The sequence below is a fragment of the Arachis hypogaea genome, chromosome 13 (assembly GCF_003086295.3).
Source record: "Arachis hypogaea cultivar Tifrunner chromosome 13, arahy.Tifrunner.gnm2.J5K5, whole genome shotgun sequence".
NCBI classification, from domain to species: Eukaryota; Viridiplantae; Streptophyta; class Magnoliopsida; order Fabales; family Fabaceae; genus Arachis; species Arachis hypogaea.
The window spans coordinates 63,368,172-63,385,676 of record NC_092048.1 but is presented as its reverse complement, the minus strand read 5'-3'; the positions used below and the strand labels follow the sequence as shown (position 1 = coordinate 63,385,676).

The 17,505-nt window shown below is 39.3% G+C and overlaps 1 non-coding gene across 1 annotated transcript; it reads left to right on the top strand.

The window, feature by feature from the left end:
- Positions 1-17,138: 17,138 nt before the first annotated feature.
- LOC112738580 (small nucleolar RNA R71) lies at positions 17,139-17,242 on the top strand. The gene has a single exon (XR_003169534.1). It is a non-coding gene; the product is annotated as a small nucleolar RNA R71 (small nucleolar RNA).
- Positions 17,243-17,505: the final 263 nt, after the last annotated feature.

Here is a 17,505-nt window from a genome sequence, read left to right as displayed (position 1 = left end):
CTTAACCCACTTATTCTTAATTGAAGCACATTACAAGCCTAAGTGAAAAAACAATAAATGTTCCCTATTTAGATCTTTGATTAGCTTAGGCTAGTGAGAGTGTTCATCATCTAATTTGAAAAAATTGGGAACATTGGGTAGAGATAAAAGTGTGTTGGTATTTGTGTTGAAAATTTGAGAATTGGGTGCATACTCATGCATTAAATATGAAACCATATGCATTAGTACTTGTATATATACCTAAAAAAAAAAACATTTTCTGCAATAAAAAGGGGACAAAAATGCCCCAAGGCGAAGTTCAATAATAATCAATGCATATGTGTGGTGATCAAAAGAGAATGCACGAGTGTGTGAAAAAGTGAAGAATGGGTAGTTAGGTTTGTTTAGAACTGTATAGGTTGTCATAGGTTAGGTGGGAAGTTTAAGTTAATCAAAGATTCAAATTTCAAGCTCACTTGACCATATGCATCCTACCTTGACCGTAGCCCTATTACAACCTATGGAAAAGTCCTCATGATAATTGTGCGCATGCATGAAGTAATTATTGATTGTTAGATGAAAAACAAATCTTGGAAAGCATGATTAGGGGAGAATTGAGTTAATCAACCCCATACACTTGAGTGCCTAGAGCGGATACACATCCGGTGAGGGTTCGATCACTGAATTACATGTTTCCACCCATGATCATTCTTTCTTACAAGTTTGAAAAGTCTTTCAATGCTTCAATTCAATTGTAGGTTTGATTGATTACTATTGCCATAGCCCTTGTACTTGTATGTGTATTTCTTGGAAATTGATTTATTTTGGCCAAGCAATCGCATTTAGATAGATTGCATATAGATAGGTTACATTTAGTTAGTTTGCATTGAATAAATGTTGATACCCCTTTACTTCTTTCTTAATTTTAGCATGAGGACATGCTTGGTTTAAGTGTGGGGAGGTTTGATAATCCCCCAATTTTGTGGTTTTCTTGTGCTTATTTTAGGGGATTTTATCACCTTTTCTCACATTTATTCAATGAAATAGCATGGTTTTGTAATTCTCCCTTAAATTGTGCTTAAGTGTAAAAACAAACTTTTTAGGCCCTTAAATTGGTGAATTTAATTCATTTTAATTCCATTCGATGCCTTGATGTGTTTGTTGAGTGATTTCAGGTTCATAAGGCACGTATCGGATGAAAGAAATGAAGATAAAAGCATATAAAGTGGAGAATGCATGAGGAAACAATAATTGGGAATGCATCGATGGACGCGTACGCGTAGAAGTGGCATGGGATGGCGACGCATACGCGTACATGGAGTGTACGCGCGGATGAGAAAATAGCCAAGCGGAGCGCACGCGCACATGGCGCGTACGCGCCGATACTCGCACGTGACCCACTTAAAGGCAAAACGCTGGGGCCGATTTCTGAGCTGCCCAGGCCTAAATCTAACTTGTTTCTGAGTGTATTTCATGCAGAATTGAAGCACAAGCAAGGGGAGAAATTAGTTAGTCAACATGAGCCTTTAGTTAGTTTTCTAGAGAGAGAAGCTCCCTCTTGTAGATCTTGATTCAATTTCATGTCTTCATCTTGTTTCCTTTATGATTTCTTGTTTCTTCCACTTAATTCTCTTAGTTGTAGTGTTAAATTCTCATTTTGCTATCTTTTATGTTGATGAACATTGTTGGATCTAATTTTCTTTTATTTAATGCAATTTCATGTTTCTATGTTTCTTTTATGTTGATCTTGCTTGCTATTATTGATTTCTTGCTTATGTTAGTTATGGGTTTTGTTAATTCTTGTATTTTGTGATGTTTACTTTTATTGCACATTAGGTGTTTGATAGAATGTTTCTTATAGTTTTTGAGTAGTTCTCTTAACCCTTGGCTTAAGTTAAGGGGATTGAGTGATCTTGAGTCATTGGGCTTCATTGAATTGGTGATTTGAGAATCCTTGGGGATCAATTTGATAACCATTGACTCTAGCCTACTACTAAGTTAATTAGTAGCTAGGTTGGGACTTATGGATTGATGTTGATCAAGCCATTTGACGTACTCCAAGCCTAGGAGTAAACATTACCTACTTAAGGCTTTAGTGAGTAGACCTAATGAGCTCGGTTCTTCATAATTATCAATATTTGAATTATTGACAAGGATGGTGATCTCAATTACCTGTGTCTTAGCCAAGAGTTCTTTACATTGATTTCTTTAATTACTTCCTTGATTTACTTTTCTTGCTCCTCTTATAAATCAAACCCCTTGTTCCTTCATAGCCAATAATTGACCACTTCATTGCAATTCCTCTTGAGACGACCCGGAGTCTAAATACTTCGAATTCTAGACCTACAGTAATTTTTCGTATCAAATACCACCACATCATTTATTTCTTATCTAATTATCCAGTTCGTTTACAATTTTGCCAATGTATATAATTCAACCTCTGTTACACATACTAAACAACTAATAGACTTCTACTTATCACAATCAATATCAATTGCCACTCAATGTCAAACCTAATCAAAATTCAACCCTAAATTCATGCCCACTTATTTTTCCCTTTTCTACTTACCTCTACACTTAAATGATTCACCAAGTACCAAATGTTACATCAGAACGCACTCCAAGATATTCCTATAAAATGTACCATTAGATCTTTAATGGTCCATGGGGTTCAAGTAGTGCAAACGCTAGCACTGTAGTTAACCTTTCCTTTAAGTTTTGAAGAATTTTCCCTCATAATCTGACATTCGCACCAATGGGCACCTTTGTGTGTTTATGACCAGAATTCACCCTCCATATAAAAATGATGAATCTTTTCTTTTGGCAAATGCACCAAAAATATCGTCAAGTAATAACCCACTAGGAGTGGGATCGTATCCATAGAGATTGGAAGATTTGAGCAATTTTAATCAATGGGTGAATTAGTCAACCAGAGCAATATAGATTGTAATTGCAGAAATTTAAATAAGCAGAAATATAAATGACTCAAAAGTAAAAAGAAGTAGTAAAGTACAGAAAGGTAAATGGCAAGAATGTAAAGTGCAGAAACATAAATGACTTAATTGTAAATGGGAATGGGGAATAACAGAATGTAAAGAAAGCTATAAAGAATGTGAAAGATAAGAATAGGGGGAATTCATTGAGATCAGGAGATGTTGTTCTCTTTGGATTAAATCCAGCTCATCTCATCTTCAATCATGCAACTCATTGACCTCTTGGCAATCATGATTGATTGAACCCCAATCTCTTGGTGATTCAATCTCTCAGATCTTGATTAATAGCCAATTTCTTAGTCTAATTGCTCATGAAGAGAGATATGCTTGGTCCCTGATTATACCACACATCCTCATAGATCCAAATAGTGGGTGGATTATATGTCACCATATCCAATCACCAAAACCCAGATCTACTTAAGTGTGAGAAGGGATTTCATGCATGGTTTCATGTTTCTTTTTCCAAGGTTCCTATGAAACCCATTTTGCATTCAACCTCTTTCCCAAGATGATTGAACACTAGCATTAAAACGAAATTCCTTCTAGCAAATCAAAAAGAAGATATAGAGAAGAAGAAATTTACTATCATTAATCCATCAAGTACAACAGAGCTCCCTCTCCCAATGAGAGGGAATTTAGCTACTCATAGCTTAAAAGAAAAGTACAAGAGATGGAAGAGATGAAGTAAAAAGTAAAACTAGATCTAAACTTAGCAATGCCAACCCAATCCAACCCCCTCTTCAGTACTTCCAGGGGGTATTTATACTACTCCTAACACTAGAATTAAGAAAATACAAAAGAGAAAGGAAAATTAAAATTGGAGAGAAAAAAGAAAACTCAATAAACGTGACCTTCAAACTTGGCGTGTGACTGACATTTGGGTGGCGTGCCACGGCTAGCCACTAGATTTGGCTTGGTGCGCCATGCCCAGCTCTTCAAGTGGCACACCCCATATGTTGGCATCACTGGTATGCCACGCCTTCGAACCCAAGTGGCACGCCCAGGGTCTTCTTAAGCATTGGTTGGCCTAGCGTGCCATGCCTTCGAACCCAAGTAGCATGCCCAGCCTCTTCTTGGAGCTTGGCTAGCCTAGCGTGCCATGCCTTTGAACCCAAGTGGCACGCCCAGGCTCTTCCTTCTTGTTCTTCTTCCCTGGACAATTGAACTAGCGTGTCACACCCACGGTCTGGCGTGCCACGCCCATTGTGGCTACTTCATCTTCCTCTCTGGATTTTACTACTGGTGTGCCATGCCCAACAGTTGGTGTGCCACGCCCATGGAGAACCATCTTCACTTCTCTAGAAATCAGAACGGGCATGCCACGCCCAGTTGTGGCGTGCCACGCCCATAGTGCATACTTCTTCACTTCTTTGGAAAATAGAACTGGCGTGTCATGCCCAGAGTGTGGCGTGCCACGCCCATAGTGCATGTTTTCTTGCTACAGTAGCTGGCGTGCCATGGCCAGAATTCAAGTGGCATGCCCAGTCTTCTTCTCCTTGGTTGCTTGAGTTGGCGTGCCACGCCTTCGACATCAAGTGGCACGCCCAAGTTGGTGGTAAATGCCGGTGTGCCATGCCTTCGACCTCAAGTGGCACGCCCAGTTTTAGTGCTCATCCTTCTTTAGCATTGGCGTGCCACGCCTATGTCCCAAGTGGCACGCCCAAGTGAGGATGAGAGCTGGCTTGCCACGCCTTCGACGCCAAGTAGCATGCCCAAGTGTTTGGATCTTCAACCTCTTCTCTGGAAACTTGAACTGGCGTGCCACGCCTTGATGTTCAAGTGGCATGCATGCCCAACTTAAGGTGACTCCTTTAAGCTTGGCGTGCCACGCCTGGGTCTTCAAGTGGCACGCCCAAGTAATGGGCCAGAGCTGGCATGCCACGCCTTCGATACCAAGTGGCACGCCCAAGTGGTTGTTCCCTTCTGGATTGATGAACTGGCATGCCACGCCCAGTAGTTCAAGTGGCACGCCAATGGTGTGTGATAGACTTGGTGTGCCACGCCCCTTTTGTGGCCTTCAACATTGCTCTCTGAAAAATGATACTGGCGTGCCACGCCCAGCAGGTGGCATGCTACGCCCTTGTTAAAACCCAAACATGTTTCTCTGGAAATCATTACTGGCGTGCCATGCCCACATATTTTCATGGCGTTTGTTCTATGTGGCACGCCCACCTCACACACCCAGCTTTCTTTATTGTTTTCTTCCTTATTTTGGTGCTCTTTCCACCTGAAATGCAACACAAACCCAATTCAAAGTAATATACCAAAATATATATCAATTGATGCATAGAATAACATTGATTATATGAGATTATGTCTCTTTCATGGTCCTTTTTGATAGGAAAAAGGGTAGATGATGCAAGTCATCACAACACCAAACTTAAGCTTTACTTGTCCCAAAGAAATCACTGTGAGTTGTTCTTAGATAGATTGAAACTTGACCCTTAAGAGATGTATTCATTACCAACAATAAGGTTAAGTGTTAACACATGCATGAATATTATTATTTCAATGTCACAATGCACTCCTAGATTCTTGAGGATTCTTTCAAGTATTTGCCTTAGCGGCCCTTTTTATTGATTGTCACCTAGAAGTAGCAAGAGTTATTCCTTTTTCTTTTTCAGCTTTCTTTTCAATTGACTACGACTCTAAGTGTTTTGTCTCAAGACGACCCTTTAGCTTAGGCTTTCAATTAGCACTCCCAAACCACTTGGTTTTAGGGTGCTAGGTGTTGAAACACCCATAAGAATTTACTTGCCCAGGTCTCTCTTCTTGACACATCTTCACCACAAGCATCTACTAGGATTTTCAATTCTTTTGAGCTAATTGGTGCTTCCTTTTATCCTAGTAGGTGATGATCAGAGCCTTGGGTCTTTTGTTGCTTACTACTTCTTGGTTCTATAGATATTCAAGGGACACCCTTAGTCTCTACTTGTCATACCTTCTAAGTCTAGTTGCTCATTATGACTCATTTTCTTTCAAGTTCATCCACGGTTTATACTTAGTTCCTTAGCTCTTGATTTTTAATGGTCTTTCTTGGTCTTAATCTCTTTTACTCTTATTTTTTGCAACAACTCACCATAGACTCTTACGGAAGCAAACTATTCTTTTATTGATGTTGATAAAACTTGAACAACATTGCATTTTCTTCTTTTAATCATAAAGGACTCATAGAAGACTTCAAAGCATAAGGAAATTAAACATAAACTATCCTAATATTGCAACTATTATCAAACAAAAATTAAACATAAGGAAATCAAACAGAAATTTATAATTTTAAATTGTCAACCATGGGACTCAACAACCTTGAGCAGTGGTATGTGAAATTGCTACTCAGGTTGTGAATTGTTGTTCGAAATTGATTCCCTGGCAATGGCACCAAAAACGGATGCACAGGACCATGGTCTAAACATATCTTCACAACTTCGCATAACTAACCAGCAAGTGCACTAGGTCGTCCAAGTAATACCTTACGTGAGTAAGGGTCGAATCCCACGGAGATTGTCGGTATGAAGCAAGCTATGGTCACCTTGTAAATCTCAGTTAGGCAGATATCAAATGGTTATGGAGTTTTCGAAAATAATATAATAAAATAGGGATAGAAATACTTATGTAATTCATCGGTGAGAATTTCAGATAAGCGAATGGAGATGCTTTCGTTCCTCTGAACCTCTGCTTTCCTGCTATCTTCATCCAATCAGTCTTACTCCTTTCCATGGCTGGCTTTATGTGATACATCACCATTGTCAATGGCTACTTTCGGTCTTCTCTCGGGAAAATGATCCAAATGCCCTGTCACGGCACGGCTAATCGTCTGGAGGCATCACCCTTGTCAATGGCTTCATCTTATCCTCTCAGTGAAAATGGTCAACGCAGCCTGTCACGGCACGGCTATTCATCTGTCGATTCTCGATCATGCTGGAATAGGATTTACTATCCTTTTGCGTCTGTCACAAACGTCCCGCAATCGCGAGTTTGGAGCTCGTCACAGTCATTCATTCATTGAATCCTACTTGGAATACCACAGACAAGGTTTAGACCTTCCGGATTCTCTTGAATGCCGCCATCATTCTAGCTTACACCACGAAGATTCTGATTAAGAGATCTAAGAGATACTCATTCAGTCAAAGGTAGAACGGAAGTGGTTGTCAGGCACGCGTTCATAGGGAATGATGATGATTGTCACGTTCATCATATTCAGGTTGAAGTGCGAATGAATATCTTAGAAGCGAAACAAGATGAATTGAATAGAAAACAGTAGTACTTTGCATTAATCTTTGAGGAACAGCAGAGCTCCACACCTTAATCTATGGAGTATAGAAACTCTACCGTTAAAAATACATAAGTGAAAGTCCAGGCATGGCCGAGAGGCCAGCCCTCAAACGTGATCTAAGATAGCATACAACTGATCAAAGATACCTAATACAATAGTAAAAGGTCCTATTTATAATAAACTAGCTACTAGGGTTTACAGAAGTAAGTAATTGATGCATAAATCCACTTCCGGGGCCCACTTGGTGTGTGCTTGGGCTGAGCTTTAACTTTCCACGTGCAGAGGCCATTTGTGGAGTTGAACGCCAGGTTTTGATCCATTTCTGGCGTTCAACTCTGGTTTTTGATCCCTTTCTGGCGCTGAACGCCAGATTTGGGCAGAGAGCTGGCGTTGAACGCCAGTTTGCGTCGTCTAAACTTGGCCAAAGTATGGACTATTATATATTGCTGGAAAGCCCTGGATGTCTACTTTCCAACGCAATTAAAAGCGCGCCATTTTGAGTTCTGTAGCTCCAGAAAATACATTTTGAGTGCAGGGAGGTCAGAATCCAACAGCATCAGCAGTCCTTCTTCAACCTCTGAATCTGATTTCTGCTCAAGTCCCTCAATTTCAGCCAGAAAATACCTGAAATCACAGAAAAACACACAAACTCAGAGTAAAGTCCAGAAATGTGAATTTAACATAAAAAATAATGAAAACATCCCTAAAAGTAACTAGATCCTACTAAAAACATACTAAAAACAATGTCAAAAAGCGAATAAATTATCCGCTCATCACAACACCAAACTTAAATTGTTGCTTGTCCCCAAGCAACTGAAAATCAAATAGGATAAAAAGAAGAGAATATACTATAAATTCCAAACAATCAATGAAACATAGCTTCAATCATATGAGCGGGACTTATAGCTTTTTGCCTCTTGAATAGTTTTGGCATCTTACTTTATCCATTGAGGTTCAGAATGATTGGCTTCTATAGGAACTCAGAGTTTAGATAGTGTTATTGACTCTCCTAGTTCAGTATGATGATTCTTGGACACAGCTTCTTTATGATTCTTGGCCGTGGCCCTAAACACTTTGTTTTCCAGTATTACCACCGGATACATAAATGCCACAGACACATAATTGGGTGAACCTTTTCAGATTGTGACTCAGCTTTGCTAAAGTCCCCAATTAGAGGTGTCCAGGGTTCTTGGTGCATAAATTGTGAATCACACTTTTCACAACTCGTACCACTGACCAGCAAGTGCACTGGATCGTCCAAGTAATACCTCACGTGAGTAAGGGTCGAATCCCACGGAGATTGTTGGTTTGAAGCAATCTATGGTTATCTTATAAATCTTAGTCAGGAAATCAATTATGTTTATCAGTTGAATTGCAAATAAATAAGAGAGCATGGATTAAAGGTTCCTTGTTGTGCAGTAATGGAGAATATGTTGGAGTTTTGGAGATGCTTTGTCTTCTGAATCTCTGCTTTCCTCTGTCTTCTTGTTCACGCACGCACGTCCTCCTATGGCAAGCTGTGTGTTGGTGGATCACCGTTGTCAATGGCTACCTTCCATCCTTCCAGTGAAAAATACGTTCACGCGCTCTGTCACAGCACGGCTAATCACCGGTTGGTTCTCGATCCGGTTGGAATAGGATTTACTATCCTTTTGCGTCTGTCACTTGATGCCAAGGCATCTTAGGCTAGTTTCACTAGCATTTTTCTGTTAGTTTTAGTTGTTTTATGCATTTTCTTGAGCTTAAAGTAACCAAGAATGGTTAAATGAATAACAAAGCAATGAACCATCCAAACAGTATGATTTTGATGCAAATTCCATGAGTTTTTAGTTATATTACTTGAATGCTATGAATGGAAGACTTCTCATGAAATTTTGCAAGACTTTGATGCAATTGTTTGGATGATTTCAGGGAAGAAGAGGCTAGGCAAGGAAGCAACAAAATCAATAAAGGAAGCTTGAATATCACATGTGGAGTTTAAGTTCCAGTTTAAGCTTAAACTGGAACTTAAACTACCAAGCCATATAATGCTGGAAATGGCGTTTAAGTTCCAGTTTAAGCCTAAACTGGAGCTTAAACGCCAGAATCATGAAGGCTAAGAAATGCTGGAACTGGCGTTTAACCTCCAGTTTAACCTTAAACTGGAAGTTAAACGCCAAAATGAGAATTTCACCAAGGGAGCATTTCCACGTTTAAGCTCCAGTTTAACCTTAAACTGGAGCTTAAACGTGTTCGACACAATTTCTCACCAGGAAGCATTTCCACGTTTAACCTCCAGTTTAACCTTAAACTGGAGGTTAAACGCCAGAAGTAAGAAAGGCACCAGGAGCATTTCCACGTTTAAGCTCCAGTTTAAGGTTAAACTGGAGCTTAAACGTGTTCGACTATTTCTCTCCTCCAGGGTTGCTTTCTCATTTCCACGTTTAAGCTTCAGTTTAACCTTAAACTGAAGCTTAAACGTGTTCGACCCAATTGCTCCTCCAGGGTTGCTTTCTTCATTTCCATGTTTAAGCTTCAGTTTAACCTTAAACTGAAGCTTAAACGTGTTCGACATTTCACACTCCTGGGTTGCTTTCTTCCATTTCCACGTTTAAGTTTCAGTTTAACCTTAAATTGAAACTTAAACTTCAACTTAAACGCCACTTTTTGAAAGGGGTTTCTGGGCCAAATATATTGAAGTTTAAGTTAGCATTTGAGCACAAACATTAACTTAAACGTATTATGGTATGAAACCCAATTGAATATCATGGTTTATGGGATTGGGCCTGAAGAATTGATGAGTCTGGAGCTTCAATTTGTTGAGTCTTGTGTCATTACTTGTTTGTCACTAAGTTTGCTCAATGAATGTTACAGAATTGGATCACTGCCTCATCAGGATTATGGACCATAAACCCAAAGCAAAAGGAAATCAGGGAAAGGCCTCAAAGCCCAAGAAACACATCAGAAGCTCAATTTAGAAAGTGTATAAATAGGATAGAATTTAAGTTAGTAGAAAACCTTTTTTACACGGAGAACTTTGGATCATTTTCTTTTAGTTTTGTAATTGACTTCAGAGCTATGACTCACTAAACCCCTTTCATTGGGTTAGGGAGCTCTATTGTAATTCAATGAATCAATAATAGTTTTATCTTCTTCTTCAATCTTTTCTCTTGAATTTTGTTAGAAAGCTTCTCGATCTAATTCCGTTGGGTAGTTGTCTTGGGAAAGAAACTACCCATAATTGGAATCCTTCGGAACCTTGGGAAAGCAATGGAGGATTCATGCTAGAGAAGCTTTCTCACAGTGAATTGGATTGGGGTTTGGATGGATATTGTGACATGTAATCCTACCAAATTGTGGTTCATGAAACTGTGTGGTATAATCAGTGATCGAGCATCATCTCTTCTTATGAACATTTAAACCAAGGGATTGGGAATTTGTTTGTTTTTAGAGAGAATTGGTGAGCCAAGGGATTGGGATCCAATCATATAAGATTGCCAAGCAAAATTCAATGAATGCATTGGTTGAGGAAGGGATAAGAGTTGTTTTGATTCGGAGATCTCAATATCTCCTAACACCCAATGAACTCCCCATTCCTGATTTACCACTTTCTCTTTACATTCTGCAATTAAATTCATGCAATCACCCCCATCCCTTTTAATTTCAGCAATTTAGCTTCTCGCTCTTTAATTCATGCAATTTTACATTCCGCAATTCTCATCTAAATCTTGATTCCGCTCAACTAGAACATACTTCTAATCTGAATTGCTCACTTAACCAATCCTTGTGGGATTCGACCTCACTCTATTGTGAGTTTTTACTTGACGATAACCGGTGCACTTGCCGGAAGGAATTTTGCCGATCGTGCAATTTCCTAAATCGTAGCGTATCAAGTTTATGCACATCAAGTTTTGGCCATGAAACATAAACTTGATGTGCATAAACTTGATATGCTACGATTTAGGAAATTGCACGATCGGCAAAATTCCTTCCGGCAAGTGCACCGGTTATCGTCAAGTAAAAACTCACAATAGAGTGAGGTCGAATCCCACAAGGATTGGTTGAGTGAGCAATTCGGATTAGAAGTATGTTCTAGTTGAGCGGAATCAAGATTTAGATGAGAATTGCGGAATGTAAAATTGCATGAATTAAAGAGCGAGAAGCTAAATTGCTGAAATTAAAAGGGATGGGGGTGATTGCATGAATTTAATTGCAGAATGTAAAGAGAAAGTGGTAAATCAGGAATGGGGAGTTCATTGGGTGTTAGGAGATATTGAGATCTCCAAATCAAAACAACTCTTATCCCTTCCTCAACCAATGCATTCATTGAATTTTGCTTGGCAATCTTATATGATTGGATCCCAATCCCTTGGCTCACCAATTCTCTCTAAAAACAAACAAATTCCCAATCCCTTGGTTTAAATGTTCATAAGAAGAGATGATGCTCGATCACTGATTATACCACCCAGTTTCATGAACCACAATTTGGTAGGATTACATGTCACAATATCCATCCAAACCCCAATCCAATTCACTGTGAGAAAGCTTCTCTAGCATGAATCCTCCATTCCTTTCCCAAGGTTCCGAAGGATTCCAATTATGGGTAGTTTCTTTCCCAAGACAACTACCCAACGGAATTAGATCGAGAAGCTTTCTAACAAAATTCAAGAGAAAAGATTGAAGAAGAAGATAAAACTATTATTGATTCATTGAATTACAATAGAGCTCCCTAACCCAATGAAAGGGGTTTAGTGAGTCATAGCTCTGAATTCAATTACAAAACTAAAAGAAAATGATCCAAAGTTCTCCGTGTAAAAAAAGTTTTCTACTAACTTAAATTCTATCCTATTTATACACTTTCTAAATTGAGCTTCTGATGTGTTTCTTGGGCTTTGAGGCCTTTCCCTGATTTCCTTTTGCTTTGGGTTTATGGTCCATAATCCTGATGAGGCAGTGATCCAATTCTGTAACATTCATTGAGCAAACTTAGTGATAAACAAGTAATGACACAAGACTCAACAAATTGAAGCTCCAGACTCATCAATTCTTCAGGCCCAATCCCATAAACCATGATATTCAATTGGGTTTCATACCATAATACGTTTAAGTTAATGTTTGTGCTCAAATGCTAACTTAAACTTCAATATATTTGGCCCAGAAACCCCTTTCAAAAAGTGGCGTTTAAGTTGAAGTTTAAGTTTCAGTTTAAGGTTAAACTGAAACTTAAACATGGAAATGGAAGAAAGCAACCCAGGAGTGTGAAATGTCGAACACGTTTAAGCTTCAGTTTAAGGTTAAACTGAAGCTTAAACGTGGAAATGAAGAAAGCAACCCTGGAGGAGTAATTGGGTCGAACACGTTTAAGCTTCAGTTTAAGGTTAAACTGAAGCTTAAACGTGGAAATGAGAAAGCAACCCTGGAGGAGAGAAATAGTCGAACACATTTAAGCTCCAGTTTAACCTTAAACTGGAGCTTAAACGTGGAAATGCTGCTGGTGCCTTTCTTACTTCTGGCGTTTAACCTCCAGTTTAAGGTTAAACTGGAGGTTAAACGTGGAAATGCTTCCTGGTGAGAAATTGTGTCGAACACGTTTAAGCTCCAGTTTAAGGTTAAACTGGAGCTTAAACGTGGAAATGCTCCCTTGGTGAAATTCTCATTCTGGCGTTTAACTTCCAGTTTAAGATTAAACTGGAGGTTAAACGCCAGTTCCAGCATTTCTTAGCCTTCATGATTCTGGCGTTTAAGCTCCAGTTTAGGCTTAAACTGGAACTTAAACGCCATTTCCAGCATTATATGGCTTGGTAGTTTAAGTTCCAGTTTAAGCTTAAACTGGAACTTAAACTCCACATGTGATATTCAAGCTTCCTTTATTGATTTTGTTGCTTCCTTGCCTAGCCTCTTCTTCCCTGAAATCATCCAAACAATTGCATCAAAGTCTTGCAAAATTTCATGAGAAATCTTCCATTCATAGCATTCAAGTAATATAACTAAAAACTCATGGAATTTGCATCAAAATCATACTGTTTGGATGGTTCATTGCTTTGTTATTCATTTAACCATTCTTGGTTACTTTAAGCTCAAGAAAATGCATAAAACAACTAAAACTAACAGAAAAATGCTAGTGAAACTAGCCTAAGATGCCTTGGCATCACAACACCAAACTTAATACTTGCTTGTCCCTAAGCAAGTCCTGAGTTATTTGAGAAGAAAGTATGAAACAGAAAGCAATTACATTGGCTATATTAGCAAGCATTTGAAGATCATCAAAAGGGTTTTATGCAGAAAGTTGCAGCATCACTTTTTCATTCTTATCAGGTAAGATTATCACTTTTTCATTGCATCCATCAAACACTGCTATGGCCTCTTGTTATTCTTATGTCCTTGGCACTTTTCTCTTCTTTGTTTTTCTTTTCTTTTTCTTAGAGCTCCTTTGCTCCTTGTTTGCTTAGTGTCATGTGTTGCACAAGCCTTTGGCATTTTCTTTTTCTTATCAGTGCACTACACATATCCACTCCAGGCATTTTAGTTCCCATTTCTTCTTGAGACATTGGTGCCCAGCACCTCTTTGTGTGACTAAATGTTTTGTATTTAGGTTGCTCTTGATAATGGACTTTTGGTTGATAATCCCGGGTTAGTTAACCCAAGTTACCAAGTGTTGAAACACTCCTCAGAACCTATTCATCCAAGCATATCCTTAATACATAAACACCACAGGCATTTGTCTCAGAAGTTCAAACCATTGGTGCCTAGCTTATTTTCTCAAATTTTTTTGCTTTTTGGTAGCCCTTTTTCAGTGGCTTTTTCTTCTTCTTTTTCTTTCTTTTTCATGGCCAAAGACATTTATTCATCAAGATCCATAGACAGTTTTCAATTTCTACACAAAAAAAGATAATTCTACACTCTATTTCCAGTGATCTGACTAAACAATCAAGCATGCATACCACCACTTAATTCTACTTGATTTGTCACTAATTGAGCCAAGTTACTTTTGTTCAAACTTTTCTTTTATTTTTGGAAACAGAACAAGCATGGCAAGCATTTGTTTAAGAAGGTGAAGTTATATCCAAACATCTAGGCATTCACTTTATTCAAAGCAGTAAACAGACACTCATACTAAAAACTTCACATTCCAGAAAGATTCAACAATTACAGTTTAAACCAGAACAAGCATGCTTTTGTTTGCCTTTTAAAGAATGGTCAAGGAACACCACCACCTTGTGAAATTTCTTGTTTTCTCTTTGTTGCCAGGAAACAATTTGATTTCTCTTTCTTCTCCTCATTGTTGCTTCATGTTCTTTCTCAGATCCTTGTTTCCTTTCCTGCAAAGAGTGATGAAGTTGCTTGCTTCTCAAGCACTTGAGTGGTTAGCTCAACTATGTATGGGCAAGTGTCTGAGTCTTAAGTTGGTGTGTGAACACCAAACTTAGTCTCCTACTTACTCCTCTGCTCTTTGAGTCCTTGAATTCTCCTTGGAATGAAGTTGCTGCTAAGGATTTTAAGCATTCCTGTGATTGCTTAGAATGGTTGTTCCTTTCATATAATTCAAAGGTTGTTGTGTTCAGTTGATCTGTGTGGTGGAACACCAAACTTAGAGTCACACATTCCCCTTTGAATTATTGATCCACGAATTCATTGTTTGGTGTGAAACATCAAACTTAATTCTTTGCAATGCACAGAAACTACTTCACCTTTTTATTGAAACAAATAAAAGAAACAGCAAGGGAGTATTACCTCAGGTTGGGTTGCCTCCCAACAAGCGCTTCTTTAATGTCACTAGCTTGACGGTTGCCCCTTGTTAGGGTGGATTGTAGTGCTTGATGTCCTCTCCTCTTATTATGAAAACGTCCCCATTTGATTCCTTCATGATTTCCAAATGTTCCATAGAAAGAACTTTCCTGATTGTGAACACTTGAGGGAGCTGGGAAGGAATGGTTTTGAGGCCAGGTGGGATTGGCAGATAATGACTTGATATCACTTTATCTCCCGGAGAGAAACCTTCAGTGGGAATTTTCTTGTTTCTCCACCCTCTTGGCAATTTCTTTACAATTCTTCCCTTTCTCTTGAGGATTTCTTCATTGACCCTTATGCCAGGAGGATCCTTCTGATCTGTTTCTATTGATTCTTGTGGCTTTAACTGTTGCAATTCTTGTTTGCCTTCCAAGGACTGTTTCAGAGTTTCAGCTGCTGGATTGCTTTCCTCCAAACACAGATGGCTACTATCATCCTTAGGCTTTTCAGGTTCTGGTTCAGGCTCAGATGCAGGTTTGAAAACATTGAAAATGAGCTGTTCATCATGTATTCTCAAAATTAGCTCTCCTTGTTCTACATCTATGAGCGCTCTAGCAGTGGCTAAAAATGACCTTCCCAGAATGATAGGGTGTAGGTAGCTTTCCTCCATGTCCAAAATGACAAAGTCTGTGGGGAAGAAATAATTTCCCACTTTCACCAGCACATTCTCAACTACCCCTTCAGCTTGCTTCTGAGTTTTGTCAGCCAGTTGTATGATTACATCAGTGGATCTCACCTCATTCAGTTGTAGCCTCTTCATAAGAGTCAGAGGCATCACATTTATGCTAGCTCCTAGATCACAGAATCCTCTGTCAATTTTTGTTTCCCCTATGATGCAGGGGATATGAAAACTTCCTGGGTCTGTTTTCTTAGAGACTATGTCCTTCTTGATGAGGGCACTGCATTCTTTGTTCATTATTACAGTTTGTCCTCCCTTCAAAACTCTTTTCTTGCTCAGCAATTCCTTTAAATACTTGATATGTGTAGGCATCTACTGGAGAATCTCAAGAAAGGGAATATTGATATGGAGAGACTTAAATGTCTCTAAAAACCTTGAATAGGTTTTCCCTTTTTCACCTCCTCATAACCTCTGAGGAAATGGTGCTTTTGGTTGGTATGTTTCCAGCATGCCTTTTTGCAGTTCCTTGGCTTGCTCAGTTTCACTTTCCTGCTTAGCTTCTTCCACACCTTCCTTCAAGATTTCTGGCTCCTGTTCTGAGGGTCTGATTCCTTCTTCTTCTGAGACTTCCTTCAATATGGTGATGGCCTTGCATTCTTCCCATCTCACTCCCTTTTGTTCCCCTTTAGGATTCTTTTCTGTGTCACTAGGGAACACTGCAGTTGACTTGGGGGCCTGTTGAGATAGCTCTCCTACTTGAGACTCCATCCTCTTGAGTTTTTCACCATGGTTCCTTAAGGTAGATCTCACATCATCCCTAAAGCTTTTTAACTCACTTATGTCCTGACCCATGTTTGCCAGCATTCCTTCTATCCTGTTTAATTGATCTTGAAATTGTTGGTTCGGATTAGGTTGGGTAGGTTGATTATTTTGGCCATGATATGATGGTTGGGAGTAAGTGTTTTGTGTGGCTTGGTATGATCTTTGGTTGGAGTTTTGGTATGTGGAATTGTTATGTTGGTTGTGGTTGTAAGGTTTGTGGTTTTGTGGTTGGGTTTGTTGGTTCCCCCACCTAAAGTTTGGGTGGTTTTTCCATCCTGGGTTGTAAGTGTTGGAATGTGGATCATATGATTGCCTTTGTTGGTTTCCCACATAGTTGGCCTCTTCCCAATCACCTCCTTCAGTGCTTACTTCCTCTTGCTCTTGTGTGTGTATTGCAGCCACTTGCTTTGTTTCTAATTTCCTGGTGAGCTCTGCTAGTTGCTTGGCAAACACCTTGTTTTGGGCTAAAATTGTATCAACATGGTTCAGCTCCATGACTCCCTTATTGTTGTGTCTCTCTGAAGCATAGTAGTACTCATTCTCAGCCACTGTCTCAATCACTTCAATGGCTTCTTCCACAGTCTTTTTCCTGTTCAATGAACCCCCTGATGAATGGTCTACAGCCTTCCTTGATTCATAAGAAAGTCCATCATAGAAAATATGCAATTGCACCCAATCATGGAACATGTCTGGTGGGCATTTCCTTGTCAAATCCTTGAATCTCTCCCATGCCTCGTAGAGAGTTTCACCATCTTGTTGTCTAAAAGTCTGAACCTCAGATCGAAGCCTATTGACCTTTTGTGGGGGGGTAGAAACGTGCCAGAAACTTGCTTTCCACCTCATCCCAGGTTGTTAGGCTCCCCCTTGGGAATGATTCCAACCACTTAGCTACCTTGTCCCTAAGTGAAAATGGGAACAAGAGCAGTTTATAGGTATCTTCCTGGACTCCATTGGACTTTACAGTGTCGCAAATTCTCAGGAATTTTGTGAGATGTTGGTTTGGATCTTCATTAGCACTCCCACCAAATGAACAATGATCCTCCACAAGTGAT